We start from the raw sequence: 10,330 nt of genomic DNA, 5'->3' as shown, positions 1-10,330 counted from the left end.
AATCAATCAGCAATCGCACTGACTACTATCTCTTACACAATCTGGAAAAATACTATCACTAGACAAGTGCAAATAGCCTAATTCCAGCAAGACCATGCTTCATTAAAATCAACATTCTTTCGGGCCCCGTTAAACGATTCGTATGTGGTAGCCTAACCCCAGCCTTATCATTCCGCTTCCCTCAATTCTAAGCCTCAGAAAGAGATGATGTATATGCGATCGCTGGCCTTATCAATAGCGGATTTTAAGCGAGCTTGGGCCAAACAGAAAATTGGAGGATCCTGCAGATTATGCAATTACAAACATGAATAATGGCTGCACCTTTTATGTTATTGTCCCATCATAGGAACAATGTGAGGTCAGCGGACCACTGATCTCATCCTTATGTGCACACAGTATATTTTCCCAAACAATTAGGAGTTCCAAACTATTTCATCAGTAGTTCATAGTATTTTATTCATTTGTCAGTAATCATTTACTACTGTTTTTTGCAATCTTTCGCTCTTATTTTCAGGGCATTATAGTGTTCCTTATTTTAGATACATCCAATGCATTTCGGGGCCATTTTGTGCCCCTTCATCAGGGATACTGCGATAAAAAGGAAAAGTACCGTGTAAGTATGGTGGGTGTCAACTATGTGTGGGGGGCATGGGACAAAAAACAACGTGTCCGGTTATAGGATCACCCTTAATAAAGCCAAAGTACCGGTGAAATGTATGAAAAAGAAGGGAGAAGTTTACACTTGGGCGGAGATCTACGCCCAAAAAAGGAGAAACAGACCACCAAACTCTCAAACGGAAACTTCATCTTCTGATAGTGACAGCACACAAAGACCGAAGAAGACCACCACAACTCATACGAGCGCTAATACCAATATAGCGCAGCAACCAACTACAAGTTTCCAAACAGAACCGAACCCTTTTTTAGAACAGGGCCAGGCACAAAAAGGAGACCCCGGAGAGGACAGAACAAAGGAAAGAGAAAAAGAGAAAGAACCACCGATCACGAGAAGCACAACAGGTACCATCAAGGACAAGAAATCCACGAAGAGGACATAAACACTGAAGAACTTGTTATTAACATTAGTGAATATCGAATGACCAAACATGAAAAGACACTACTACAAAAAGGCACATCCTTTGTGCCCACGACCAACACGACCAACTTGGAATTGGAAGTCAGCCTATTTAAACTGATGCGGAAGCTACGCTTACGCCACTTTTTTGAAAACGTCCTACCGGAACAACCAACCAAAGATCAAGACCAACTGTTAGGGCTAAGACCACACAGCACATTCCAATCACCAATTAGCCATAAAACCTTGGACCTATTTGAGAACAGAGTCAAGAAGGATTTAGCTAACATTAAACATGGCCAAAAGAGTTCCAGGAACATCACACAAAAAGACTGGGATACTCTCAAAAAACTGTCCCAAAATGACCGGATCATATGTACCAAGGCTGATAAAGGAGGCGCGCTGGTTATCATGGATAGAGATATGTATGAAAGGAAGACCATGGAACATATCATGGATGTTGCAACATACATGAAACTGGACTACAACCCTACAACAGAATACATGAAAACTTTGACGAACATTCTGGAAAGAGCGCACGAAGCAGGCATAATTAACGATAGGACAAAAAACTTCCTGACAAAAACCAATCCCAAAAGCCCCACACTCAGAATGGTACCAAAAATCCATAAAAATCTACAAGACCCTCCTATGAGACCCATAGTCTCCACATGTGGAAGTCTACATGAACCGATTGGTCAACTCCTGGATAAATACCTACAGCCAACGGTGCAGTCCATGCGGACATACACCAAGGATACCACACATTGATGACAAATGAATAAAATACTATGAACTACTGATGAAATAGTTTGGAACTCCTAATTGTTTGGGAAAATATACTGTGTGCACATAAGGATGAGATCAGTGGTCCGCTGACCTCACATTGTTCTTGTGATTATCCAACGCCGAGGGACACTTGACGTTACTTGTGTGGCACCAACAAACTCTACGAAACTTTTGCACAAACACTGCTGTGCACCCCAGTACATCATTTTCAGATTGTCCCATCATAGCCCATGAAAGGAGAACCTTTCTCATGGAACTTTTTCTGAGGCAAAGAGAAAGCACCTGCTTAGAGGCATCGGCGATTTGTCTTTCACAAATCAGGCCTCCACCATGGCGCGTTGTGGAAGATTTACACAAATACTCAGGGATGTTCTCCAGCCCGTCCCGATCCCCTTCAACACCCATACAAAGTTCAGAAACGGGAGATAAACAATCTTCCCCACAGCACTGAAATCTTTAGGTTATGTTTCCTCATCATCAAAGGCAAGCTAGCGGAAGGAGCCTACAACTACCCTATAAGATTAATAATCATCTCCGAAACAGGAACACCAGCAATCGGATCCTTCAATCGTATTTTATCTATCTCTAAACCTTAAAAAACAATAAATTGGCACCAGCACTTCAGTCTACTATGCCTGTTTTAGACTTCATGATTGTACAAAGCATACACACTTTATCAGAGAGTCAGGACTTTGGCCCAAATACTCGCTGCTAATGGACAAGGGAGGAAGAACGGAGATTTCACGGGACATAAAAGCATAAAGCATGTGCACTTTAACAGAGAGTTAGGTCCATGGGTCAAATACACGCTGCCAAAAGGACAGGAAAGGAGCATGGAGAATTCACGAGACATAAACTGGTGACGTATTCACTGGGGTCGAACTGAAAACAATGGGCATTTTCTTGCATGAAATTTAACTTGCATCACCACTTATAAACAAATCTAAATGTAAGGGTCAATTGTAATATTTTATACAAACATTTTCTTTTAAATGGTCCCCAGAGCAATTGGTTTCTTTTTAATGTAATTGAAGATTTAAGCAAGGGTTTACATGTGTGATTGTCATGCAATGGTTTTAATTAACTTATGAAAATAAACTTCAATTTAATTCATCATTAGTTAAGTATAGAGGCAGATGTGGGAAACTGAATATGGGTGGAGAAAAAATAGCAGAAAGACTGGCAGTTGTTTGCCGTTCCCAGTTTGTGTAAACAAAAGACGCACAATTCATGGACGGAATGCAGAACTAATCAAAACATAGACCCCCAGTCAAGAGATCTGGGTTAAATCCATCACCATTATGCTCACCATGCCACCCCAGTTCAGACCTGGCCGTATGCAAATCAGTCTTGACCCTGCGCCCAATGGGAACAATCCAGCCCGAACTGCCAAGCCAGGATAGCTTGAATCCAGTGGCACAGTGAGCCCAGGACCTACCTCTGTGCATACCCGGCGCTCTTAAGCAAAAGTCACACAATTGATGGACGGAATGCAGAACAAATCAAAACATTCACCCTCAGTCAAGAGATCAGGGTTAAATACATCATTCTTTGCGTAAGGCAGTGCCTTGCTTCCCCTATTCTTGGATGATCTCGTCTGTGACTTTGAAAAGAGAACCCCCCCCCCCCTTCGTGTGATGTGTCTGCGTGATGTGCCAGTATTTATATACTGTAAACATAGGTAGGAACCAACAGCGCATTGAACAGAGTCCTTTAGCTTAGTTACAATCAAAATGGCTTATAATGACGGATGTAAAAACGCAGTTCCTATCATGTAGGTGGAAGCCGAAGGCCATCCGGTGCTTTGATTCTGACAGGAATGTGAACCGGGGTCTTTGTCGCCAGCGGCACCCTTCCCCAGCGCATGTGCGCTGCCATGCGCTGTATGAAACTGTCAGAATTGCGCGGCAGTAAGGTATAGAGGAGAAAACTGTGTGAAAGACAAGAACTTGTTAGCTAGTGAGGCAGCTTTCTTAAAAATATCTATGGTAACCAGCGGTTCATAGGGATGGGTGCCAGCAGGTGCCACTGTTATATTCACACTCTGACGCTCATACACTGGGTACAGTTTCGCTCGGTAATAACATGTATTATTGGAGTGGCATTTAAGCTCCTTTAATTTCTGGGTACATGCTATTGGAAACTACAATACGTCTGTGTTGTGTATGCATATGCTGGGTGGGACCTGAAAAAAAAATATGTTGAAACAGATGACAGAAAGGCGAGAGAGGTGTACAACCGCCCTCGCTGCATAGTGACGTCCCCAGTGATTCTAGTCAGAAAAAAGTACTTTGCATATTTTATAAGTTTACCAAGATCAGGTTTTTAAGGTGAGTATGTGTATGTATATACACAGTGGATGTATTAATACGCACCCAGCAATCGAGGGAACATATTTTGCTTCATGTTGATGTAATGTGTGGGCAAATGTTTTAATTACTTTAAATCAGTTACTAATAGGTGAGCAGTCAGTCTTGGCAAAGCGTTCGCCACTGCTCAGCACCATACGCGGTGCTTGTGTTCTGGTAACTTGTGATCCATTCAGTGGAAAACAACATTCCCAAACTGAGCTGCACATGAAGGATTATGTAGCAAGTTCGGTAAATCTATAATTGATCTGGAGGATGGCACACCCATGAAGTCAAATTATTCCTGTGGCCCAGCCCTAAATAATACTGTGTGCATAACATCCACTGATTTGTGTTATGTGTTCATATGACTGTGTATAGTGTATTCGACTGTGGTGTCTCTGGATGTTTAGTGTGAACAGAGATAAAATCCACCTTTTATCATTGACTCAACACTGTCCTTTCACTGTGAGTGAGTCATCACCCAGACAACTGGCTTAGCTGAGGTGGGAAATCACAAGTTGATCGTGCACATGCAGACCTTGACCTTTCTGTAGTTTGCACGTTGGTGGGGCTGTGTGGGCGCTGTAGTGCCAGGTATTGTGTTACTGTTTGGCCTATTGCTGGCTGAAACTGTGCAATATGCAACAGGAGAGGCGAGTAAAGTGCCATCTACTCCCAATGAAGCCAGACATTTAAAGCATGACTTGAGGATGCCACATGCCTTCTCCAGGATGCCCTGTGTCAGGGCTCTTTTATACTTTTGTTGAGACACAGTGTTTGGATGCCTGTAGGAGATGAGGAGATGGAGTACACACAATGCAAAAAAGTCAAGGATTCATAGAGTACCATCACAGCTCTTTACATCTCACTCATGTACGCATTGACCACGTTCCTCAGGGGTCATGTAGGGAAAGTTGTAACGCCAATTGCTGTGAAGTCATGCCCCTCATGCACATGCAGTCCCTGTGTATGATTACCAGACAATATTGTAGCATGCGGCTCCTGGTGACCACAGCAAACAGTTGATGAGGCAACTGGGGGAAAATTATGCTGTCGTGTGTTGCACTAGGAAAGCCAGAGCCTATGTTAATGAAGCAGCCCCCGACACCGCCGGCTTGCATATTGAGTGCCAGTAATAATGGTGAGCTGTCTGTCTGTGTAGCTGGAGTGCGACCTGCAGCAAATGGTCCCCCAAATGGGTGAAATGAGCTATGCGATGGAAGTCCCCATTGTGTGCACTGAAGTGACTCTGGAAAGGTGATTGTCCGCTGCATTTAACTGGTAATGTATCTTAGTACCTGATACAAGCTCTGGGATTGGTTTGCCTTTGATACCTCTCCTAAACCATCCTCCTAATCATTCAACCTTACACACATAAAAAGGAATAGGAGGAAAGAAAAGCCTACTAGTAGTGGCATGCTTCATCACTGGGCTTGCTAACAACATCTCTGCGCAGACCAACGCCTGGACTATGGACCATAAGGGAAGGGGAGACAATACAAACATAAAAGTCAAAGGGATATTAATGTGCAGAACCTTAACTAAATGTGTTTAAAACTGGCTCAGGAATATCCCCAACAACTTTTATTCATGAATTTTCTGGTCAAGATTAAAAATAATGTACAGGTATCTGCAAATTGTCTGCAGTAGTTCCGATTTTAATCTATTGATTCTCTAGAATTGGTGTGGGAGCAGGAGCATCTCCCTATATTTACACATTCGTCACAGTTGAGGCGTCACCTCTGTCAGCCTCTCTATACACCGTGACTCCTCACATGGAAGTCAGTCTTCAGCTGCTTGTAGTAACATAAAGGGCCTTTGTGAATTCTCATTACATCTACACTGTAGATGTATGCTTGGCTTTACTATTCCACATGTACGCAAATGGCATTTCAAATCAGGCCCATAGAGTACTGAGCAACCTTATGACTTAGGTATTTGGACTATCTCCTACAATGAGCTGTTTAAAAAAAGTTGTGTATTTTCCTATTATGCTATATCATAACCTGGGAAATTTTAAATGGATCAATTGTGGTCGAGAATTCTGCTTAAATCAAGTGAATCTTAGAGCCAATGCAGGCAGATTATGCTTACAGTCAAAGGAGGTTATGTATGAGAGCCGTGCATCACCTTTGCACCACGTCAAGTGGTACATGCATGACGCAAGGCTGTGAATCTATTTATGAAAGCCTGGGGCAGAACAACATCCCAAATCCACAGCATTCAATATGGGCAAATGTCGTATTATGCATTTTCTCAAGGCATTAGAGACAGGTGAGAAGGCTATTTTGTTACTAATAGCAGAGCAGTTAAAAGGGCATGGTACTGCCCACGGGAAGCTCTCCTATACCCAAAACAAAAACAAACTAGTAACAAAATAGCCTGTGTAACCACCTTCTCACCTGTCTCTAATGCCTTGAGAAAATGCATAATACGACATTGGCCCATATTGAATGCTGGGGCACTACAAATTGACCGTCCAGTCTTTGCCTTTAAGAAAAGTTCTAACTTGAAGGACCATCTGGTGAGGGCTGCACTACCTAGCCCACCCCCACGCACAACAATAGATTCCCTTTGGAATCAAGCACCTCTCATAGGACACGCCAAATGTGGGTCATGTACTGTGTGTGACCTGACTATGAAAGGTAAACCCTTCACATTTAACAACATTACGTTTCAAAGCAAAACCTTTACTAACTGCAATACTAGTGATGTGTTTTACTTGATTGAATGTCCTTGTCATTTGTTGTATGTTGGTCAAACCGTGCAAAAAGTCAAGACAAGAATATGCTAGCACCGCAGCAGAATCCGTGGTAAGACTGCAAATGCCCCCTTGGTTGACCAGTTTATGGAAAAGGGACATACCGAGGATGACTTGAAATGGACTGTCTTGAAATCATTGAGACTGCCTCCGCGTGAAGGCGACATGGCGCGCCTACTCAACAGAGAGGAACTGAAAATGATTATACTTCTGGACAGTATAAGAAGTGGACTTAATCGTAATGAGGACTGGACCTCACTCTTGTAAACCGGTGGCTCATCCTTCTGTAAACCCATGTCTGTCTAACATTACAGCTGCCAATTGTAAAAAGTCACTCGCATGCTCACTGCACCAATTGTTTTTAACTTAACTGGTCTTTTATCACGGTTAGTAGCACAGAATTCGGAATTCCTATTTCGGTTCTTTTCTCCTCCCTTCCTTTTATCCTTACCCTTGGAGTATACACTGCACCGATCCCTTCTATTTCTTTCACTACCTTGGACGTGTATAATCACTTACACCATTCTAAGATGGCCGACCTAATTCCAAGGGAATTCTTCCTCCCCTCGCAATATGGCCACTATAGCCATCACGCCGGCACTTCCGCCCCCGGTAGCGCTGAGACCAACTTATAAACACCGGCTTTCCGCTATGAAACTGTTCCTCTGACCAGCGCGATCCTGCCCCGCATGGACCCTTGATCTGGACTATTAGGTGAGTCACCATACCAGCTTCGGTTATTGCGCATTATGATAATTCCCAGGCCAGCCCCACAGCGTTTCCTTTTCACTGTCTTATTAGGTTCAGACACTAATTCCTAAGAGCGGTTCCCGGTCATTGAATACGGTACCCCACCACAGGAATTGCAGGTATGTCTACCCTTCAGTCATATAACCCACGGGAACCAGCAGCGGTTTTTGGCACCATTAACTGGAGCCTTATTTCCTCCTCAGATACGACCACAGCGTCGATCCCCCCTTTTTTGATCCTGGGCCATCCACGACCCTCGGCACTCACGTAATTTGCCCGACACCACGATGTTCGGCTAAACCTCTGGATGCCTGTCCCTTGTGCCTGCAACTTAGGCATAGGTATGTACGTCGATTCTAGTACTTGTGCTCCCGACGCACCAGAGTTGCTTAGTTCTCACTCTGTCCCTTCTATTTCACAGAACCACCCCGTAGCTTGGAACGCCCGACACCAGACGCCTTGGACAACTAGGTCTGTGTTGTACAATTGTCCAGGTACCCATGTTACCTTGAACTCTCCCTTCTCCCTCTAGAGTAGTGGCTAGCCATTGTCACCATATTACCTTCCTCCTCAATAGTCACACCAGTGATCCCCACCTCCCACCACAGATATTTCATCAAAATTTCACCATTTTTAATTCCTTGACTGTGAGTGTGTGCCTGTCACAACACACGTTCTGCACACTCACGTATGGCAGTTATTCACTATAAGCATGGTCTGTAAATCTGGTCAGAGTCGTTGTTCTAGGAGAGGTTTTAAACAAATGTTCCTTATGTTCCTTGTCTCCCTGTTCCTTTGCAGGCTTATAATTCAGGCAAACATTGTCAATCCTGATGATGATGCTTCATTTTTAATGGGATCGAAACGCCGTCGACAGTTGATGTAGTTATGCACTAGCTCTCCATCGTGTGACCCAACTGTGTTGTACTACATGAGCACAGCTAGATTGATTCTGCTACTTCATTAGCGTCTCACTAGTTTTCTAACTTTGCCTGAGATACACTTTTGTAAATATTGTTTGTCATGTTTTATTGTTTTGTGTACTGGATGCAGGATTGCGTCCCACTGTAAATTTGTGTGCTTTGAAATCTCCTTTCTATTGTGCATTGATTAATAAACAGGGTCCAGCTGGACACCTTATCATCATAGTGCAGATTGTGGCCTATATCAATTCAAGTTCTTACATAAAATTGTCAAGGACCTCTGTTGCTTTAAAAACCAATACCCCTGCTCCTTGGTTACTCGTGGGTTCCCTTGTTCGCTTAAAATAGTTTCTCAGTTAAAAGGCTCAAATTTGCAAGATTTACTGAGATGAGTGTAGAGCGTCTTGGCTGGCTGAGGTCCCAATAATAGAATGTCTGTTCCTTGGAGGCACTGGGCTCAAAAGTGTCACACTGTTTCCACTTTTATTTAAATTGCTGACAGATAATTTCTTGCCACCTTGTTTAAGAACAGTTTTCTTATCTGCCAACATCTTGACGTCTTGGATGGAGTTGGTAATGGCATTAAGACGTTCCTTCTTACGGTCCAAGTACTTATCCATCATGGACATCTTCTCAAAATGATATGCTTCCAATTTCTTTAGATTTCGGGTTTTGGCTTTCAATTGAGAATCAGCAGGTCTCGATAGATGCCTCTCATAACATGGAACATTTTTACTAGGAGACTATTTACCAAGTTACCGTCTGTTGGCTTTTCGTTTACTGATTGAGTGACTGTGTCTTCAGTGCCTTAGCCAGCTTTAAAATCTTCTGTGCATTTTGGTATTTCAGGTTTGCCAGAATTCTTAATCTTAGCCTCTGGGTTTTTCCTTTCTAGCAGCATGGGTTGACTTTATAACTTGATTTGAATTGCTAAGAGCCTTGAGACGCTTCTTGTTTCTCTCTACAAATGTGTCAATTGATTCCATTGTCTTAAAATGTGCTTCATGCAATTTCTTAAAGTTTGGTGTTGTGGGCTTTGTCCCAGAACTCCCCAATTTCAGGTGACGTCCAACGAGTTTTCCTTGTCTTCACAAAAAGCTTTTTGTTGCTCTGCAGAGGGTTTAACTTCATTGGTAATCACTGTGTTAACATTGACTTTCACCTTCAGATGCCTATCGATTTCTTCTGCCTTTCGTCCTCTACGACGGTTTGTGATATGGGCCACCGTGACATGCTCCTTTACTTGGCTGCTGTTCAACTTGTCCTCATCCGTAAGCATGATAGAAGACTGGCTGCTTTCAGCATCCAGCTCAAGCTGTTCTCCCTTTGGTTCATGTAAAAAATGTTGTTTGAGAGACTGCAGCAGTTTATCAGCCTTGAGATTCGCCTTCAGCCCGACCGTCTTTGCCAGTCTCAGCAAATCCGAATACTTGAGAGAGTCCAGCTCTTGCACCTTGGGCATCTCCATCTCCATATCTTTCGGCAGTTGCCAAACAAATCAGAACCGCGGCGCACAGCCGATATGGCCAGATGTATTAGTTATTTATTTATTTATTTTCAACGTTTTGTATAGCGCGAACATGACCCAAGCGGGTATCACAGCGCTTTACATACGGGGTGCGGAAGACATAGGTAGATAGCTGTGAGAGAAAAGTAGAGCAATATACATCAGGTATAAAAT

At 43.2% G+C, this 10,330-nt stretch overlaps 1 pseudogene; it reads right to left on the bottom strand.

Annotated features, from left to right (window-relative positions):
* Positions 1-8,988: 8,988 nt before the first annotated feature.
* Positions 8,989-10,123, bottom strand: LOC144762530 (nucleolar and spindle-associated protein 1-like; annotated as a pseudogene).
* Between the last annotated feature and the right edge of the window lie 207 nt (positions 10,124-10,330).

The sequence above is a fragment of the Lissotriton helveticus genome, chromosome 6, assembly GCF_964261635.1.
Source record: "Lissotriton helveticus chromosome 6, aLisHel1.1, whole genome shotgun sequence".
NCBI classification, from domain to species: Eukaryota; Metazoa; Chordata; class Amphibia; order Caudata; family Salamandridae; genus Lissotriton; species Lissotriton helveticus.
This window is presented reverse-complemented; position numbering and strand designations above follow the sequence as displayed.